General features: G+C 45.9%; 1 long non-coding RNA gene across 3 annotated transcripts in view; it reads left to right on the forward strand.

Annotated features, from left to right (window-relative positions):
- LOC128112557 (uncharacterized) overlaps positions 1 to 21,883 on the forward strand; it is an 84,383-nt gene that overhangs the window by 7,895 nt on the left and 54,605 nt on the right. The window lies entirely within an intron of this gene.

The raw sequence follows: 21,883 nt of genomic DNA on the forward strand, positions 1-21,883 counted from the left end.
CCAGGGTGTTGTTGATGCACACCTGTGCACAGTCAGGGTGTAATGCTAATGCTCAAGAAGCCAAGGTCCGAAGACTAGAGGACTGCTGTGAGTTTGAGACACCAGGCTGGACTGCCTCAAAACACAAAACAAAATAAAAGATACAAAGAAAAAACCCAGCGAGGATACAAACTCAGCGATTTCCGTGAATATTCCAAGATTTCAGAGTCATAAGTTCTACTAGTGTTGAAAGGCATTAAAAAAAAAGATATTTTGAATTTGCAGCAAGGAGCTTGGCTGGAAAAGTTGAGCATGCTGATGGTTGTGAAAGAGAAAACAACATGTCCTCCCAGGAGTGTGTGCTCCCTCTTTCCTGCGTTACTGTGGGGCAGATCATTTGGTCGCTTCGTAGTCACTGAACCCTCAAATCGCAAGTTCCCACAGAACATCGTAGTTTTGTCCAGGGCAGCCCTGAGGTGCCTTCTTGGTGGCAATTTGACAAGATGTGGACATTAGTTGCTGAGATGAAATGTGAAATTGAAGAGCCCTCCAATGAAGCAGCCCGACACCCAGATGGAATTGAACAGATCAGCTGCACTTCGTATTAGGAAATGCAAACAGACCTTGGATCTTGCGTTCAACCTGGCTGTGCCGAGACCTCACTAGCTGAGGCTGTGTGGCCAGCCTTTCTCACTGGTGTGGTCTCTGGATGAAGATCTTGCCATTACAGCTCCAGCAGCTTCCACCTGTGACGCCACGAGAGGTCCTGCCACACAGGAAGGGCAATTATGCTGTTTTATTTTATCCCCCGTCAGTTAGGCAGTTAGGGGTTGGGGGTTGGAAATCACCTGTTTTTTATCAGCCAACCCAAAACTCCTGTAATGCTATGGAATGCGCATTTTTTCCTGGAGTTGAATAGAAGCATTAATGAACTGAACAGAATGCGTTTGTATTCCTGGAGTTTGGCCCCAGCCACCACCTGTTTATAATTAGCCTTTGCAAGGCATCATAGCTTTTTTCTGCTTCACTGTGGATGTTATGCACGGGTTGGTGATATCTTCTCTCTGACAAGACAGATCTTCTGTCACTTGCAAGTCCACTGATGGGTGTCATTTTCCACTGGTGTGTGATTCTGACACACACCAAGTCTTCCTACAGAGGCCCTCTAATCAATGTAATCTTTTGCCAGAGACTCTTCTCTGTCTTCCCAATGTGAACACTCATTATAAAGCAACACAGATAACGCAAGAAGAAATCACATGCAACTGTAGTAGTTGTATTTAATGGGAAAATATACGTGATCACAAGGGAGAGGTATAGTCAGGGAAGGTGTCATGTACCTGCAATCCCAGCACTCGGGAGGCTGAGGCAGGAGGCTTGTCTGGAGTTTGAAGCTATCCTGCCTGCATAGCAAGACTTGTCTGAAAAACAAAAGAGGAGACTGGGGGTGAGGACGGCTCAGTGGTAGAGTGCTTGACTAACATGTACAGGGCCTTAGGTTTCGTTCCCAGCACTGTAAAAATAATCAAATATTTACTCATTTATTTTTGAAACAGAGTCTCACCATGACTGCTATGTTCTTTTGTTTTGTTTTGTTTTTGTTTTTGTTCTTTTTTGAAAGGAAGCCAAGCCTGGGCAGGTGGGTCTCTGTGAGTTTGATGCTAGCCTGGTCTACAGAGTGAGTTCTAGGACAGCCAGTGCTGTATAGAGAGACCCTGTCTTTAGATAGATAGATAGATAGATAGATAGATAGATAGATAGATAGATAGATAGATAGATAGATAGAAAATGATAAATACACAGACAGATACATACATAGATAGATAGATAAAAAGAAAGGAAGGAAGGAAGGAGATTATGTAGTACTATGATGAATAAAAGGATGTGTATCTTTCATCTGCTTTAAAAATTCTTTGTGGGGACCAATGAGATGGTGGAGCAGATAAAGGGTATTTTGATGCCCACGTTTGATCCCTAGGACTTACATGGTGGAAGAGAACTGATGCCTCCAGGCTGTCCTCTGACCTCCACACCATGGCACACACATGTGTACACGTATAGGCGTAGATACACAGATAAAGGTAAAACAAATTAAAAATAAAAGTCTTTGCCCAAGAATCACTAATTTTTAATAAACACTTGCAAATGTTTCATGACTCTAAATTACAACCATAACTCTTGACACCTTAACTTGTCAAGAGAGAACCTTAGCTTCTTTAGCCATAAAATATAAATATACTGTATCTATAAATATAAAACTTCGAAACAATTAAAAATTCTATTTGAAGGGTTGAGTTTAAGTGGGATTAACATGTAGAGTTTGTTCAGAACTGTAAGCAGCTTGGTGTACTCTCTCAGCCAATGACAGCAATCATTATGGTGGCTTCCAGAAGTTGTTCAGTAATTAATGCTGTCCGAGCCAAGTGCTACAGTTTAAATTAAAAGCACACAAGAAGAATTGTCTTTGTCGAGTTATTATGGCATCTCAAGGTCATGAAGATCTTTCATTTTTTTCATATGAAAAATAATGAGGAATGACTGAGATCTCCTCACCTTCTGGAGGTGATCCTAGCCATAAGAAAATATACAAGGCAGTCACAGTGGCACACGCCTGTAATTGTAGCACTCAGGAAGCTGAGGTGGGGGGATTGTGGGTTTGAGATCAGCCTAGATTGTGTACCAAGACCTACTCAACAAACAAAGAGCAGGGATGTGAGGTAGGGGTGGGGTGGAGAGGTGGAGGGGTGAGGGGGTAAGAGGATCCTATTTTTATGATGCTGCCTCCAAGCGAGCACACTTCCTGTCTGTTCCTTTGAGCACACTTCATTCTGACAAGACGGCCTCATACACATAAAACAATTAATTAAGCGTTTTGTATAATTGAGTAAGAAGCAAGACTTGACTAGAATTCTTTCATAATTCTTTCTTCATAATTATTTGCTTTTGCCTTTCAGGAATTACAAAGTCCCTTAAAAAAAAAGAAAAAAAGAAAAGAAAAGACAATCCAGTTTTGAAAATAGGAAGACATGAACTTTGGGACTGATTTCCAGTTTCTAAGGTGTCCCATCAATCAGTCTCATCACCTGTGTTCCCCCTCCAGGTTTATGGGTATTTCCTTTCCTAACCTTTAGAACTCATCATGTTCCGATTGTGCCGGGTAATCTGTTAGGGTATCCATTTTCAAGTTATGCAGAGGCTGTTTTAAAAGAATCCTTTTTAATAAGATAAGCATTTCATTAGATGCATACGCTTTCCCATTTCAGCGCCTCACAGGAACGGGCCGGCATCCAGGCTACTTCCATTTGCCCATAATTCGGCTCATGGACAGCTCATCCGGTTCAGAACCACTTAGCTTTGCTTGGCTGTTCCACTGAAGCTAGGCTGTTCATGAGAAACCCCGCAATACAATTGTGGCCCCTCGGGGGACCATATACATTTATGTAAGTTATCTCCGCCTGCGCCCTGTGGTGTCAGAACCTCTCAGATTTGCTAACCATAAAAAATCTGCCTTAAGCATATTACTAACTTTAAAACCCTAATGATATGGATGTCATATTTCAATTTTTAAAAAACCTCTTCATACTCCACCCCTGGAAGGAAAAAAAAAAAACCCTGTAAAACTTATCCAATGGAATCATGCTAAGGTTAAAAACACAATTTATTTAAAAGAATGGCAATGTGCTCTTGTTTAAAACACACATGCACACATACACACACACACATGCACACAAATACACACAAATGTGTGCTGATGTACACACAAACTATTTGGTTAAAATGTAATAATTAAATAAGAAATAAACAGATTACTCCCAAGCTGAAGTAAGAACTTTAATAAAAATAATAAAAATCGCTAATGGAAGCAAGGATCTATGTAGTTTCTTTAAAGTGAAGAGAAAAAAATATTTCTATGGGGCTAATGAGTCTAAGCCTGATTAGTTAAACTGATCATGGGGCAGCAGGTCCATGGGACTTTTTAAATGGTTCTAGCACAATTATTAATAATACCATTCATAACAGCCAGAAGAAACAATTGGGAGTGATGGTAGGAACCTCCACTGCATATAGACCATCTGGTTCTGAAAGGCAGATAGGAAATTCTAAAACACAGCCCTCAGCCTGTCCCTCCAAGGTTACTCTGTAGATAATGGATTTCTTAATTTTTTAAAAAGGAAAAAAAAATCCATTGTACCAAGCATGCTGCAATTCCTACTGAGAAAACATAAGTCTGCTTATGTATTTCTAGAGCCTTCCTGGATGACTTAGAAGATAATGATAGTGAATCATTAACCTTTTATTTTATTATTCTGCTTCTGAAGATTTTGATAGACTATTGTTAGAATCTTGTTGCTTGCTGGGCATGGTAGAACATTTCTATAATTCCAACTTTGGATGTAGAGGCCAAGAGTCAGGAGTTCAAGGCTGTCCTTGGCTACATAGTGGGTTTAAGGCCGGGCTGAGACCCTATCTCAAAACCAGGACTGTAGAGAGGGTTCTGTGGTTAAGAGTACCTACTGCTCTTCTAGAGGACCCATGTCTGTGGCTCGTACATCTGTAGTCCAGTTCTAGGGAATGAGATGCCCTCTTCTAGCCTCCGAAGGCAACCATGAACTTGTGGCACACACACAAACACACAGATACACATAAATTAAAATAATAAATCTTAAAAAAAAAAAGTTCTTCAGTGTAGTGTGCTTGTAATCCCAGTACTCAGGAGACAGAAGGAGGAGACTCAGGAATTCATGATCATTCTTGGCTACATAATAAGTTCTAGGCCAGCCTGGGCTACAGGAGGCCCTATCTCTCTTACCTATGCCTCCTCCTGCAAAAAGTACAGAAAAGGGAGGGAGGAAGAGAGGGAGGAGGTAAGAAATGAAGGAAGGGCAAAGGAAAGAAGGGGTCAAACAAACCCAAAGAGCTAAGAACACTTCTAGGAAGAATCAGCCTACCGTAGAAACTTAGGAAATAGTATTTAAGAGATACTTGCCAACTTAAGGGATAGCACACACTCAACCATCTGGCTTCTCTTCAGGGTTAGGGGGCCCAGAACCAGGGCTGAGCGGTAGTGACTATATGGAACCGCTGCTCCCCTTCCTGGGATGTTGGATTCAAAGGTTCTTACCTCTGGAGAGGAGTAGATGAAGCCGGCAGCGACTAGCATGGCTTTAGAAATCGTGTTTACTCGACCCAGATCACAGTCTGTATTTGAACTGGCTCTCACATTCTTCACCCAGTTCTGCTTATTTTGTTATCACAACCCCCTTTGTTTATGACTTTTTTATTAGAGGGAGACAATGAGAAGTCATTATCACTTAGCAGGGAATCTCACCTCCAGGATGGAAGTCACTGTGCACTTCCTTCAGGGTTCTTATCCTCACTATGTGGGAAATGGGTGAGGAGAAAAAGTGACTCTCACTAAGTCCTGCAGCTTGAGGAAGAGGCATTGGACTCCAAGAAGAGGACTGCCCACACGGACTTCTTGTCAGACCACACCCACTCACCTGGCTTTCGTATCTCTCTTCTGCATCCCTCTTTAGCTTTCCAGAGAGCAAATCAGTCAACAAGAGTTTTCAGATAATTGACTGCACCACACTAGCCATCAAGTAAGAGAGGGAAATCAAGTCAGGGAACCGTAGCCAGGAGGGTAAGACTCCTTTTTGCCTCCTTTCTGCTCCCAGGAGACTTCGCCTCGTCCGTTTGCTTTGCGCCGATCTCTCTGTGGACAGAGCCCCTTTCTCTGGAATTGCTTGCTCTTCATGCAGCTAGAAGCAGCTGTCCTCCGGGAACCCCAGTAAGACCCCTGTCCTGTTCCTGAGCAGGAAAGTGGTGGCTTTTTCATGAAGGATGAGTAACGAGCTGAGCTATTCATGGTGGGGTTGAGGTTTTTTGATCTCTGGACGGAAGGGGGTAGAAAGGCAGGCAGGTGGGAGAGGAACAGGAACATTCCCAGGGTGACCATGCTAATGATTCCTGGACAACGCTATGCTGGATCCCAAATCATGTGGCTGGATGGAGTCACAGAGTCCAACCAGGATGCCTGGAAGATGAATGGATGGGGAGAGGACACACAAGGTCCACAGTCGTCAGATGCCCGTTCACCCTGTTGCTTCCTTCCTCATTCCCTCCCTTCCTCCCTCTCAATTCTTTTATCTTTCTCTGCCTCCTCTCCCTCCCTCTTCTTCTTTATTTCCTTTATTTCCTTCCCTCCCTCCTTCCTTCCCCCTTTTCTTCCATCCCTCTTTCCTCCTCCCTTCTTTCCTCCTCTCCTTCCTCCCCCTCCATCCTTCCCTCTCTTGCTTCCTTCCTCTCTTTATTCCTGCTCTTCTCTTTTTCACTTTCTTTCATCCCCTCTTCATAACACACAAAGGGAAGGTGTTTCCCAACCAAAGCAAGTTCTAGAGGAAGATCTTCACAGCCTAATTAGCTGGCTCTTAATTTGTGAGAAGCTTGGCTGTGTATGTTTCCTAATTAGACTAGGAAATCCTAATGGGACTGCAGCTCCTGCCTCCCCCAGGCGAGCTGTGTTCACAAGACATCGCCCGGTGGGTCCCAAGGAAAGTGCAGACACTTTCCCTTTGTAATCACTCTCCCCGACTCCAGCTTCAGTTCAACCTGCACAAAAGACGATGGCTTTTCATTCTCTGCCTAGTTATACTTCCGATGTTGAAAGCTCTTGAAAGTCTGGGGAGGAGAGTGTCCAAGTGTATCCCTTAAAGCTGGAAGATTGTCCCAGCTTTCTCTGTCCAGTCTGTCTTTCTGTGCAATCCCCTCCCAGTTCCACACACGGCTATACACTTCTTCCTGAAGAAGAAAAAGGAAATTGCTCCCACAAATGAAAACAAACCCCATTATTTCTTAATGAATCTAAGATTCCCAAAGCTGAATTGGACCCTGCTCTGGGGAGTCAGGTAACTTGCCTCTGGCAGAGGCCACAATGCCATCCGTCAGGGCAGAGGGGGGAGAAGTCCCAGCGGCACACAAAGCCAATTGTATATTTTATATACAACAGGAAATATCTCTCTGAAGCCCCACGGGTGGTCTCATAGCCTAAAGCATCCGAATTGATTACCCGTGGCTTGTTTAATTCCAAACGTCCTTGATGGTCGACAAAGGACCATGCTGACATAGGATTCTCAGTGCTCGTCTGTGGGAAGACAGTCTAATAGTGAGAAATGGAAAGAAAGTCCAGGAAGAAACTGCATCTACGCCACTGACTTCCAATATAGAAAGTGAGCCTGTCAACGCTTAGGCCCGTGCTCCCTTCGTGTTTTGTAGAGGAGTCAAGTTTCCTCTTCGCACACAGGAGAGACGTCACCACAGTGCAGGGGCAGAGACTGCAGCTTCCTATGCTTGCTGAGGATGTAGATAGACTCCTAGTGTTCATAGATGGGACCTGGACCTTAGCGGCCTGATGTTAAAGAACAGATAGATCTCCAAAGACTCTCAAGGCTTCGCTTGGTCTTGCCCATCTCTTTTTGCACCCTCAGGGGGTTAGTCTCCCCTGCTCTGGATTGCCTTTGCTACTCTATAGCTTTTCTGACTTAACTTACTCACTGCCTCAGGGCCTTTACACAGGAGGTATTACCTGAATACAAAATGATCTCTCCTTTCCCTCATCTAATTCTTCTTCATCTTTCATTCCTTCCCCTTGGGACCAGCTCAGAGCTCTCTATTACAATCAGCTATCACAGTTGGCTAGTCTTTGCCTTTAAACAGAAATCAACTGATGCCCATGCAGTTGTGGGATTTGATCATCCTTTGCTTCCGTCAGGTAGGAACAATGGCTGCCTTGTCTCAGAAGGGTCCCGGTACCTAACATAAAGCTCAGCAAGAGGCTGCTGCCCAATATGCAACATGAAGGAATGCATTGACTGAGTAGATGAGAGAATGGATGACATAGAGAAAGGAGTCATCAAGAAAGCAGCTGGACGGGGTGGACAAGACCAGGGCTGCTATGGGTCTGAGAAGGGAAGACTGTATGTCATTGTCATTTGGTGGTGTCACCATCTGGCATGTCGGGGCTTTGCTCAAAGACCTGAGAATGAGTCTCAAGACCTAAGGCCCCACTCAGGAGAGTGTAAATTTGTAACTGCGTTCACAGAAGTGCTATAGACAAGAACTGTACACATCCGAGTGTCACAGGTAGATGAATGGATACTAAGTTGTACATGTGGGTGGCGGCATAAACCTGGAAACCCAGTACCCAGGAGGTAGTGGCAGCAAGATAGTGAGGCCATCCTGGGCGACACCGTGAGATTTTTGTCTTATAAAGTACTCGTGTAAGGGCTGGAGGGATAGTTCAGTGGGTATGAGTGCTTGGTGTGCAAGTCCAGGTGTGAGTAGCAGAGTGTGGATCCCAATACCTATGGTAAGAGCTGGTGTAAGTCATTCGTGTGCCTGTAACCCCACACAGGTGTGAACTGGGGCTGGGGAGGGGCAGAGGCAGGAAAATCACTTGGGCTTGTTAAGGCCCAGCACAGCCCCCGGTTAAGTGAGAGACCCTGTCTCGAAGGACTAAATCAGAGTGACGGAGCAGGGCACCTGATGTTGTCCTCTGCGTCCACATGTGCACAGATGAGTGCACTCACACCCAGAGCCTCACCCCTGCCTCATGTGCACAGGTGAGGGCACTCACACCCAGAGCCACAACCCTGCCTCATGTGCACAGATGAGTGCACTCACACCCAGAGCCACACCCCTGCCTCTTGTGCACAGATGAGTGCACTCACACCCAGAGCCACACCCCTGCCTCATGTGAACAGATGAGTGCACTCACACCCAGAGCCACACCCCTGCCTCATGTGCACAGATGAGTGCACTCACACTCAGAGCCACACCCCTGCCTCATGTGCACAGATGAGTGCACTCACACTCAGAGCCGTACCCCTGCCTCATGTGCACAGATGAGTGCACTCACACTCAGAGCCGTACCCCTGCCTCATGTGCACAGATTAGTGCACTCACACCCAGAGCCACACCCCTGCCTCATGTGTACAGATGAGTGCACTCACACCCAGAGCCTCACCCCTGCCTCATGTGCACAGATGAGCGCACTCACACCCAGAGCCTCACCCCTGCCTCTCATGAATACATGCATTCTTTCTCTCACACAGGCAATAGTATCGTTCAATTTTTAGAAGGAAAAAAATCCTGACACATTTTCTAACACTTGTACTTGCAAAGGCATTGTGGGGCACCTGGGTGGTGCCTAAAACTGGGCTTTGGAGGAAGACAGAGGGATGAGCTGTTGCCCTAAGATTGCTCTTTTGTTTGTTTATTGTGACCCTGACGACCTCCAATCCTTGGTTACTTCATTTGTGAAATAAGGAAAATGATATTTATTTTTCAAGGTATTATAAAGATTAAATAAGATAAATTATATAGAATACATGTGTATAATTCTAAAGATTAAATAAGGTAAACACACACACACACACACACACAGAGGAGGCAGGTGTTGACCAGAGTGAAAGATTGGCAAAGTGACTTCTTTGTGTGTCTCACTAAAAGTGAGTCTTAGAAAATAGCAAAACGATGGGAAGAATGTCAGAAAACTACAATCCTTGCACCTACTTGGGGGATGTGAAAAGATGCAGCCACTTTGGAAAGGAACTGGGTAGTTCCTCTGTGTATTAAAGCTGGAATTAGTACTGGAGAAATGGTGGTTAAGAGCACTTGTTCTTGCAGAGGATGCAGGCTCAGTTCCCAGCACCCACATGTGGATCACAACCATCTGTAACCCCAGTTCCAGGGGACTGCTAATTCTGACTTCTGTGGCACTAGGTATGCATGTGATGCATAGACATATAAAAGTTAGGAACAACGAAATGCCAGATTATTATCTGACCCAACAATTGTGCATAAGAGAAATAAAGTTATGTGTACATATGAAACATGAACCTGAGTACTTAAGCAGAAATATTCTTAGCAGCTGAAAGGTGGATATCACCCAGATGCCCTCCACTGATGAACAGATAAACAAAAAGCAGCATATCCACGTAGGAGAATATTATTCAGCAATAAAAATGAAGACGGTACTGATATAATGCTTTTTGATTGTCAGTTTGGCTGGATTTAGATTCTCGTAGGAGACACAACTCTGGGCATGTTTGTGAGGATGTTTCCAGAGAGGTTTAATGGAAAGGAAGATCCACCCGTAGACAGGAAAGCAAGCTGAGCACCAGCATCCCTGTCTGACTCTCTGCTTCCTGACTGCAGGTATGACATGACAGCTGTGGCCCCTCCTGCTACTGCGCCATCCCAGCCATGAGCTACACCCTCAAACCGTTAGCCGAAGTACTCCCTTCCTTTCCCACATTGCTTTTGTTGGTATTCTGTCACAGCAGTCAGGAAAATATCGAATCCACATGCTAAACATGAGTGAACTTCAAAACCAAGTGAATGAAAGTAGCCAGCCAGGAACACAGGCTACGACGTCACGTGTGTGAAAGTTCCCCGGCAGGTGTATGCTGGCCAGATAGGAACGGCTCCCATCGGCTCCCATGTTTGAATGCTTGCTTGGTCATTAGGGAGTGACACTCCCAGCTACCATGTCTGCCCATGTGCTGCCATGCTCCCCACCATGAGGATAAGTTTGAATGCTTGCTTGGTCATTAGGGAGTGACACTCCCAGCTACCATGTCTGCCCATGTGCTGCCATGCTCCCCACCATGAGGATAATGGACTCTGAAACTGTAAACAAGCCCAGGTTAAATGCTTTCTTAACCACTGAGCCATCTCTCTAGCCCCAAAAGAGGTCTTAACTCTTTTTTTTTTTTTTGGTTTTTTTTGGTTTTTTGAGACAGGGTTTCTCTGTGTAGTTTTGTTGGCTGCCCTGGAACTCACTCTGTAGACCAGGCTGGCCTCGAACTCACAGAGATCCACCTGACTCTGCGTCCCAAGCGCTGGGATTAAAGGCGTGCACCACTACTGCCCAGCTTAAATGCTTTCTCTAATGAAAGTTGCCGTGATCATGGTGTCTCTTCACAGCAATAGAACACTGACTAAGACAAGGTGAACCATCCAGAGATCAGACAGGCATGGGTACAGGGGATGAAGTGGGTAAGGGGAGGGAGGCGTGGGCAAGAAAGGAGAGGAATGCTATTGGTACTAAGGCTTCTTTGGGGGTGGATGGACATGTTCAGGGATTAATGATGGTGGTTACTCCACACTGTTAATGTACTGACTGTCACTCAACTCAACACTTAATGAGCAATATAATATGAAATATTGGATCCTAAGTGTCAGTTCTACTGGAGCGAGAAGCAGCAGGGAGACTAGGAAAGCCTGCCTTTACACCCCTCTGGTGTGTCCGTGAGAGTGCTTCCAGAGAGGTGCAAATGAGGAAATGGCGATGCCTCCTAGTCTGGTGGCCCAAATGGAATAAAAGAGGGCTAAGAAGAATGCTCAGAGTGTAGGCTTTCTCCACCCCTCCCTCTCTCTTCCTCTCTCTCCTTTCTGGCCACCATGATGTGAGCATTCTGCTGTACCCTGCCAAGATGAACTGAAACTTCTGGGCCTCTGAGCCAAATCCTTCCCCCTTTAGCAGCTTTGTTAAGTACTGGGTACTTAGTCACAGTACAGAGAAAGTTAAGTGACACACAGCACAGACAGTGTAATTCAATAACACTACGAGAAAGAAGTGAGTTTCCCCCAGATTGTGGGGGCCAGAGAGACGGCTCCACAGCTAAGAGCACATACTGCTCTTGCAGAGGGGTCCTAGCACCCACCCTGGGCGTCTCTCAACCGCCTGTTACTCTGGTTTCAGGGGATCCAACTTCTGTCCTCCTGGGGCACCTGCACAAATGCCACAGTTACACAGAGACACATGAACAAAAAGAAAAGTGAAAGGGAATGTGTTGTTTAAATAGACAGAGAGTGGCAAGAAGTCGGAGTAGAGAAAAAGCAGATTCTGACATCCAATTACGTGGTCATGGGTTTGAGTGATGGAAGAGAATATATGTACATGGACACATATGTATGGGATGAAGAGCAGAAGCCAGTCATTTAAGAGGAAACAGCGTATCAGCTCAAAGATAACCTAAAGGCAGTCCAAGATCTCTCTGTGTAGCAGAAAACATGGAGAAAATGCATGGACTGGGGTGAAGGAGTAGGAAAAGGGAGGTGGAGGACCTGTGGGGTTTTGGTGCTAATGAAACTACAGTATTGGGGGTACAGCCCCGTGGTACAGTGCTTTGCCAATGGACACATCTCCCTGTGTGTTTGTGGGTCGGATCTAACCGGAGTCTGCATTAATCAGGTATGGAGTGAACGCCACAGTCCGGAGTAAGGGAGTCTGGGGCCCTTACTGGCCTCCCCCCAGCAGGTGCGGGGCCCAGGGGTTCTGCGGGGGCCATTGTGGTAGTGTCCCCATATTTGAGCTTTTGCAAGAATCTGTAGAGAGACATCATCGTCCCTCACAGTGTGTTCTGCTCTCTGCAGAAATTGTCCTTGGGGTAGGAAGAGCCTCATTTTTGGTAGAGAACAAACACAAATATGATATTTCATATCTTCTCTGCCATTCTCACCTTTCCCTGTAATTGGAAACGCTCGCCCGCCAGTCTCACCTGTAGGAGTCTGTCTTCAAATGCAGAAACCACTTCTCTTCATCAACCCCTCCCTTCCTGTTTCCCCTCACCCCCACCCTTCCACTTCTCAGGATCCTGTCTTTTCTTTTGATTAAGGATGGGATGGGGAGTAGGGACGATGAGGGAAAGAGCCTTTCTCTTTGATTAGTCTTCTGATAGAGTGTACAGCATCCCACACTGCTCCTACACACCGCCAGCACACTTTCTGCCTCCAATTCACACTCTGGCTGTGTGCTCAGAGGCAGGCAGGTCCTCCGCCACCACAGCTCTCTAGATGCAGCTCTTCTGAGGGCCTTTTTGTCCTTTAGTCTGCTATTAACCCTTTACTTAGAGCTTTTGCCTTTTTCTCAAGCTCACAATGATGGAGCTTCTCTTGAGAGCCATCTTCCGTGATTACATCAAGCTTTACTGCGTGGAGTGGGGGTGGGGCAATGTATTAGTTACTTCTCTCCGTGTTATGCCCAGACACCTGGCAAACAGCAATTTGAGGGAACAGTGTTCTTGGCTCACCATTTAAAGAAAGGTATAGTCCATCATGGCAGGAAAGACATGGCACCAGGGATGCAGAGAATAGGTAGGAAATGGCAACCTGCAGCATTCCCCTGTAGGCGTCTCAAAGTTCCACATCCTTCCAAAGAGCACCATCAGCTGGGGATAAAGTGTTCAAACACATGACCTGTGTGGGACTTATTCAACCCTGGCAGGTTCCACACTCGACCTCCTTCGGCTCTATAGGACTCCCCAGATTCTCCCCTCCATTGGTAACACCCACACAGGTTGTATTAGTGAGAGCCTTTATAAGGCATCCATCACGGGGGTGGAGATATGGCTCAGTGATTAAGTACACTTGCTGTTCTTGTGGAGGACTCAAGTGTGGTTCCTGGTGCCCACATTAGGCAGGTCACAACCACCTGTAATTCCAGTTTCACACACACACACACGAAAGAAAGAAAAAAGAAAGGAAGGAAGGAAGGAAGGAAGGAAGGAAGGAAGGAAGCATCCATCCATTCGTCATATCCTTGGCAACCTCTAGTGCGCTTTACAAGTAAAGCCCCAGAGTCCCTTTGCCATTATAATCACTGTTGTTGGAACAATTTCAGGGTTGAGCAGGTAGCTCAGTGGGAGAGGACTTGCCTAGCATGTGCAAGGCTTGTGGTTTGACCCCCAACAGCACAAACAAAGCAGAAGCAGAAGGAACCCCCTCAGTTGTTACTCAGTAAAGAGACATTTTTCTCTAAGACTTTAAATCAGAGTCTCTGTCATCTGGTTGAAACCCAGTGACTTAAATACAGCTCTTCTGGAGGCATTTTCACCTTCGAGATGTACGCAGCTTAGACTGGTCTTCAGGGCACCTGCCCTTAGGTAACAAGCTTTTGGCCAAGGGTCTTCTGCAGGGGTTCTCTCTCTCTCTCCCTTGTCCATCCTGCCTCCCTCCCTCTGTTCTCTCTCCTCCAGCACCCCTAGGCTTTTCTTCCCTTCTTCCTGGCTTGCCCTCTCCAACTCAGCATCCAGACTGTGTTTAGTTATTTTCAAAAGTTTTTATCATCACACACGGATTATATAATGGGTTTCATGATGACATTTCATTCGTGTGTATGGTGCATTTTGATCAAACTCTCACCATTACCCATTGTTCTCCTCTCCCTCCCGACGATCCCTTCTCTTCCCCGCTAGTTATCCTTGTACATCTACATCTTTTTATGCCACTGACTACACCATGGAAGAAAATGTCTCCTCTTCCCCAGCAACTATTAACTAACTGCCTATAAGTCCTCAGGGAAGGGCAGGGACTTGTGAGCCCTTCTCCTAGTCCACGAAGAAATGTGGATGGGCTTCATCTTCTGTAGCTCTTCAGAGGTAATTACAGCCGCTGAGCGTTCCAGAGTGCAATAGTCACGGCATACCTGGAGGGCAGTGTTCCACAACACCCCACCCCTTCTTCCGGCTCTTACATTCTTTCCTCCTCTTCCCGTGTTTTGTGAGCCTCAGAGGGGGCGGTGTCCGTGTTTCCTTTAAGTTGTGTATTTAACTGTTATTTATTGCCATGTAAGATCAACTCAAACTCCTTCTTCCTCTCTTGACGCGGATCCATTTCACATCATTCAGAGAAAGAACCATTTCTTCTTTCCAGGTGTGTTCCTCACTCTTTTTCATCTGGAAGACACTCAACAACAAAGTAGCCTGAAGGCTTCTTTCCATCTTAGTGTCTACTCAAACATTGGTTGTGCGCGCGCGCGCGCGCACACACACACACACGCTTACATACTCTGCAGGATTTCTCTGGAATTCTTAGGACCAGAGAATGTTCTAGAAATTTCGAGCTTACTATTTGAGCTACAGTAGTTGTGAACATGACCTTGTATCTACAGCCTAAATTTGATCAGATTTGTTGCTTATTCCCAGAACACCCAACTCTGAACATTCTCCTCCAAAGTGGCCCCTGTCCTAGACTTCAGAGATCTGAGAATATGGTTTCCAACTCATTTCTTCTTTCATCACTCATTCTTGCAGCTGGTCTGCAAATTTCTGGAAAAGGTCCAAGGAAAGCTGTGATTTGTATTAATATAAGAATTAGAAGAGGGCTGGCAGTGTGGCCCAGTGGTAGAACACTTGATTGGCATGTGTGAGCCCTTCAGTTTCATTGCCAAGAGTTAAAACCCAAAGCAGAATAACAGCTGTTTTCAAGCTGCAGCACAGGGACACCGCGAGTCTTGGGAAAGGGCCGGGGTTGAATCTACTTCTCTATCGTAAGATCATGCTGGTTCTGTTTACTTATCTCTTGGTAAGTTTAATCCTGTATCGACCCAGGCTCAAGTTAAATCAGAGATATCAGAAGAAGGACTCATCAATTAGGGCTGACTCTTGTGTGTGAAATGGTCGCTAAAAAGGAGTTCCCCCATGAGATATGCCCAGAACCTCACTCCATTAGTTTGTTCATGTGCCCCTATGGCAGAGAATTTGGGCCAGCTTTTCACCCTATCTGTGACAGCAGGCTCAGAGAATCTGCACACTAACTTTTGGAGTGAAGAGGGGGGCAACCTGTTGTGGGGGCTGCCCTTCCCCTTCAAAATGCACATGAACCAGCTTGTCCCTCATGACTTCTGCCCACTGCATGGGTATACAGTGGAGTAAGTCTCTTAACCCTAGGTTCCTCCTAATAGTGAACACTTCGATCTCTGAAGAGCCTCATACTCTGCTCTCACTGGAAGCATTCTTCTCAGTCGTAAAGTGAGCAGTAGTATTTGAGAATGTTTTTAGGAACCAGAGATTCTCCATATGAAGCTGATAATAAAGTAAGATACTAGAGATCCAAGATGTCATCAATCCTAAGGCATAACATTATTTTATTTCTGTATCAGTCAGCTTTCCACTACTGCGACAAAGTACCCGAGACAGTCATCTTAACATAGGAGAAGGGTTATTTTGGTTTATGATTTTAGTCCATGGTCACTCAGCCCCATGGTCTTTGGGTCTGTGGTGAAGCAGTGTGGCATGATGGGAAATGGACTGTGGAGGAGCATTTCCACCAGATAAAACATGATCACCCAGTCTTTTTTTTTTTTAAAGATTTATTTTATGGTTATGAGTTTGCCTGCATGTACACCTGTGCCCCGCTTGTGTGCCTAGTGCCAGCAGAGGCCAGAAGTAGGTGTTGGATCCTTTGAAACTGGAGTTATGGATGGTTGCTAGTCTCCATATGGGTGCTGGGAATTGAACCTGGGTCTTCTGGAAGAACATTCAGAGCTTTAACTGTTGAACCATCTCTCCAGTCCCTCATTTGGACTTTTAAATTAGAAAAATAGTGTTGGAAATTGAACCCAGGGCCTCATGCATGCAGACTCAGTGCCCCACCAGTGAGCTAAGTGCCTGGCCTTCTGTTGGGATTTGTATTAGATACTTATTGGAAAACATCAGTTTGTTTGGTCATTGGTTTGTCTCATTTATATCTTGTGCATACACAAAAAATATAAATAAATTTGGCAAAGATATTTCTAGAATACCATACTCTGAGCTTGGCTCTCATCATTCTCCAACTTGGCATTGTTAAGTCCAAGTGTGCCTACACAGATTTCAGAAATATCAATGTGGGGATAGACCCACAGCTCTATTTACTGGGCGTACAGGAGTGGTTCCTGGCACCAGGCCCTGGGGTAGATGTTTCACAGTGCTGGGTTTAATCTAACTTCTCAGCACCCCATTTCTTTTGTATTTTGTTTGTGTTTTGCCTGTATGTATATCTGTGTGAGGATGTTGTAACCTGGGAATTGAACCTGGGTCCTTCGGAAAAGCAGTCAGTGCTCTTAACCTCTGAGCCATCTTTCCAGCCCCAAGCACCCAGTTCTTACTCAACTACCAACATCTCTCATGCTCCTACCTAACCCTCTAGCAAGACAGCTAAGAGCCTTGTTCAGTCAATGCCTGAAAAACTCAGAGGGCTTCAGGGCTCCTATGGAGCACACAATCCAAACCTCTGAGCCAAGGCGCTCTGTCAATTATGAGTGTAGAAGTTTTCCAGTTCATTCTGTGGAGACTGAAAGGATGAGGAAACTCACAAAGCCTCCTGCATGTGGTGGCTCTTAGGAAGGGATTGTGGTGAACTTCCTTCACATGTCTCTAGTTTTGGTATTCATAACACATCATGTGGCTGGGTTGGGTAGAAGATTGTCATAGGTAAAAAGCTTCCTGTTGATGGCATGTAATGGCTCACTCCTGTAATTCCTACACTCTGAGGCCAAGACAGGAAGATTGTCATGAATTGGTACATAGTGAGTTCCGGACCAGCCTGGGCTACAGAGTACAGAGTGTAACACTGTTCAAAAAAAAAACTAACAAAGCCAAGGAGTGGCTCAGCCAGGAAACAGGCTTGCCAGAGGAAGCCTGGCAGCCAGAGCTCTCTCCCTGGGCACATGTAAAAAGCTGGATGGGGCTGTATCTGTAATCCCATGGAGAAGTGGGAGACAGAGGCAGGAGCAGCGTGCCGACGCTCACTAGCCGGTAAGCCTGGATGGAGCAGCAGTGTGGGGCCCAGACAGACCCTGTCCCAGTGAGGCTGACTCCTGCAAGCCTTCTCTACTGCCACACTCAGACATGCACACACTTACATTGTGCACGCACACACACAATTCATTAGAAAACAAAACAAATAAAACCTCTAACAGCAAAGTCTTCAGTCTCAGTCTCTCTCTCTCTCTCTCTCTCTCTCTCTCTCTCTCTCTCTCTCTCTCTCTCTCTGTGTGTGTGTGTGTGTGTGTGTGTGTGTGTATGTGTGTGTTGGCACTTGTTCATGTTGGCACCTGTTCACATGTGAGCAGGTACATGTTTGTGTATGTAGGCACAAATATACCTGTGTGTACACACATGTGGAGGCCAGTAGATATAGTTGGTTGCTGTCCTCCAGTACTGTCTTTCATTGGCCTGGAGGCTAACTTAACTGGCCAGCGAGCCCAGAAATCCACCTGTCTCTGCGTCCCCAGCAGCAGGATTACAATCATTGGCCACTGTGCTCAGCTTTTTCACTGGAGTTTCTGGTATAGAACTCACCATGCTTGTAAGGCAAGTATTTTACAGACTGAGCTCCTCCCAACCCTCACACCTCAATTTCAGAATCCCAGCTGAAGGACAGAAGCTCCTTTCATAGTTCACAGGACAGGCTCCCACCTGCCGGTGCAGCGCACCTGAAAATAGGTCTGTGTTCTTTCCATTTCCCCATTTCCAGTTTTCTTTGAGCTCTGGGGTTTGTTTATTTGTTTTCTATTTTGGCAGCTAGGGACCAAGCTATTTGTCTTCTGTTTGTTTCTCTAACTCTTTTTACAGTTTAACAAGTCAAATACAAAACTCAAGGGAGCCGATGAGCCTCACGCTGGTCTTGTGCATAGCATCATATTTATTGATTGGGTATACTGCAATAGAATGCCGTGGAAAAGCCCCCAAACCAAAAATCTCAGATGCCTGAGGCTTTGAGCTTTCCAATTAGAATGAAGGGTTCCCCTGATATCCAGTAATGCTGGAGCTCTTAATATTGTGTAGCTCTCCCGGCTAACAGCAATGCTTACTGGTTTTGAAGGCCAGTGGATCACTCGATGTCAGCCAGGTGGTACATCAAATGTACTTGCACGCTTCCTGATAAAGTATTCTACCTAAAAAAATAAAAACCTAGGTTTAACAGAAACTGGTCGTAATTGGGAACAAATGCTTCTTGCCCTTCTTGGAGGCTGTCTTCTCCTGGGCAGCCTATTTTGCATCTAAAGATACATTTGAAAGTCGAAATCCCTGGGAGCGAGATATTCTAAGCTGGCAGGAGAACTTGGAGCCGCACAGCCGCCTGGAGCGGTGTTTTTATGAGGACGTCACTTTCTATTTCGAAGCTGCAGCATGCACCCTTGCTTTCTTATTGCTGGGAGCCATGCCACATCAACTTGCCTCCCTCTCAGCTTTTAATGTTTTTTTAATGGAGTCCAGTTTTCCGCCTAAGTTATGGTTAGCTTTCTGACAAACCATCAGATACCTAAGTAACCATCATGGAGGAATCCAGATGCGACGGGGCAGTCATGGCCAACTGTTATGCCTTTCAACACAATCATATTCTAAGCATTCTCTCTCTCTCTCTCTCTCTCTCTCTCTCTCTCTCTCTCTCTCTCTCTGTCTCTCTCTTTCCACCTGGCCTTTGGGTTTGCCACAAAAGTGAAAGGGCCCGTACGAAAACTTTTTAAAAATGATTAAGTGATGTAAGCCATGAACTAAACCGATTGTTTCTGTATCTGCCTGCACAGTTTTGCATGGGCAGCAGCAACTGCATGTTTTGCTCAAGCCTAGAATTGCTCACACGGCAGTGGTGCTGGCTATCTAATGAAAAAACTGAACACACTTTGGCAGGCAACTGGTTGTTAGGCAGAATTTAAGAAAACAACAGTAAATTTAAACAAATGGTTAGCTGTTGAAGATTCAAACTCACCAGGGACTTCCTTCCGATAAACGAAGGGCTATGTGCTCCTGAAGGTCAGCGCTTTATACGGCTTTATCTCTACAATTTGGAAGACGTTTGCAGAACATCCCATAATTAAATAAAGTCCTCAGCTGGGCTGTGATGCCTGGGGTGGTCCTGCTGGTACGTGAAAGGGGAAGCTATGTGGGGATTAATATTTCTGCTTGGAGTGTGTGTGTGTGTGTGTGTGTGTGTGTGTGTGTGTGTGTGTGTGAGAGAGAGAGAGAGAGAGAGAGAGAGAGAGAGAGAGAGAGAGAGAGAGATTGTGTGGTTCAATAATCTATGCAGTGATTTGAATCAGTCAACATTAAGAAATGATTAGAATTCAAACTCAACATCACCCCCCCAGTGAGACCTTCCCATCCCCCACTATCCCTTCCCATCCCCCACTATCCCTTCCCATCCCCCACTATCCCTTCCCATCCCCCACTATCCCTTCCCATCCCCCACTATCCCTTCCCATCCCCCACTATCCCTTCCCATCCCCCACTATCCCTTCCCATCCCCCACTATCCCTTCCCACCCCCCACTATCTTCTCAGGGCTCCTCTTTCACTCACTACTGCTGAAATGGTTGGCTTTCTTTGTTGGCTGACTTAGCTTATGTCTGCCTAATAGAAAATGAACCCGAGGGCTGGGCTGTGGCTCAGTTGGGAGAGTGCTGGTCTAGTCTGAATGAAGCCCTAGGTTCAGTCTACAGCAGGACCTGAAGCTGGTATGGTGGTGCATGCCTTTAATCTCAGACTTTGGGAAGCAGAGGCAGGAGGATGGGGAGTTCATGATTCCTTGACTACATAGTGAGTTGGAAGCCAGCCTGGACTACATGAAATAAATGTTTCAAAATTTTAAAAAAAAATGGAAGAAATAAATTTGAGAGTAGGATGTTACTTATCTCTCAGCTTTGGGATCCAGTGCCAGGCCACGTTAGCAAGCACAGTGGACGAGTGAGTGAGTGGATGGATGAAGAGCTACAGTGCCAGCGTTGATGACAGCTTTGCTTCAGACACTCGTGGAATGTCGGGTGACGGGCTCTGAGTGAGATACAGACAGACCCACAACATCAAGAGGGCAGCCATTAGCTTCACACTTGATGGAAGTCCGCACAGCATCCTGGACCGAGTCTTATCTTTTAATTTGCACATGTGGAAAGGATTTTGAGGATGACTCAGGGTAACCCGTGTCAGCCAGGTGCTAGGGGAATGGGAGCAGAGGGGTGTGGTGGCTGAGAGTCAGGGATTGTGCTCACATTAGAGGGTTCACAGGGCCACCCTATAGGAGCAGACAATCCTACCCTCTTGAAATGACTTGAAGAAAGTCGTTTTTCTTAGGGGGAAAAAAACACACCAAAGTCTTCTTTATTAATTAGCATCTTGATCAACATTTTGTCTGCTGTCAGACCAACCTTGCCATCTTATGCAGTAAAAATTCGTTCTGACCAAATCAGCAGTTTAACTGATGGTCTGAGATTCATCACAAAGATCACTGCCTTAAACAGAAAAAGATACTTCTCCGAGTTCATGTATTTTAAGGAATGGCCTGGTTTGCTGTCTCCAGCTTGTTGCTTCATCCAAACTGCCCTAAAGGGACACTTTTTTTATCAGAAGCAATTTTATCCCTATGTTCTGAAGTGGGATTTTCTTCCCCTTCCTTCCTTCCTTCCTTCCTTCCTTCCTTCCTTCCTTCCTTCCTTCCTTCCCTCCCTCCCTCCCTCCCTCCCTCCTTCCTTCCTTCCTTCCTTCCTTCCTTCCCTCCCTCCCTCCCTCCCTCCCTCCCTCCTTCCTTCCTTCCCTCCCTCCCTCCTTCCTTCCTTCCTTCCTTCCTTCCTTCCTCCCTTCCCTCCTTCCCTCCTTCCTTCCTTCCTTCCTTCCTTCCTTCCTTCCTTCCTTCCCTCCCTCCCTCCTTCCTTCCTTCCTTCCTCCCTTCCCTCCTTCCCTCCTTCCTTCCTTCCTTCCTTCCTTCCCTCCCTCCTTCCTTCCTTCCTTCCTTCCTTCCTTCCTTCCCTCCTTCCTTCCTTCCTTCCTTCCTTCCTTCCCTCCCTCCCTCCTTCCTTCCTTCCTTCCCTCCCTCCCTCCTTCCTTCCTTCCTTCCTTCCTTCCTTCCTTCCTTCCTTCCTTCCTTCCACTGAAGTGTAGGTATTAGTTTTATTCACTCACAGGACAGTTCACTCACACACAGTCAAGGGAAAAGTTGGTCTCCGCGTGTCCGTGTTAGCCTGAGGCTGTCACGGGTGCATGTATTTTACTGGGGAATTTGGGATTAGTGTCTCATATAGACAGTGTGTTTTCATCTATGAAGTCTCAGGTCTCCTCTCTTTCACCTTGTTCCCTACCATTTTC

Source organism: Peromyscus californicus, unplaced genomic scaffold, assembly GCF_007827085.1.
Source record: "Peromyscus californicus insignis strain IS unplaced genomic scaffold, ASM782708v3 Scaffold_17__1_contigs__length_78620276, whole genome shotgun sequence".
Taxonomy (NCBI): Eukaryota; Metazoa; Chordata; class Mammalia; order Rodentia; family Cricetidae; genus Peromyscus; species Peromyscus californicus.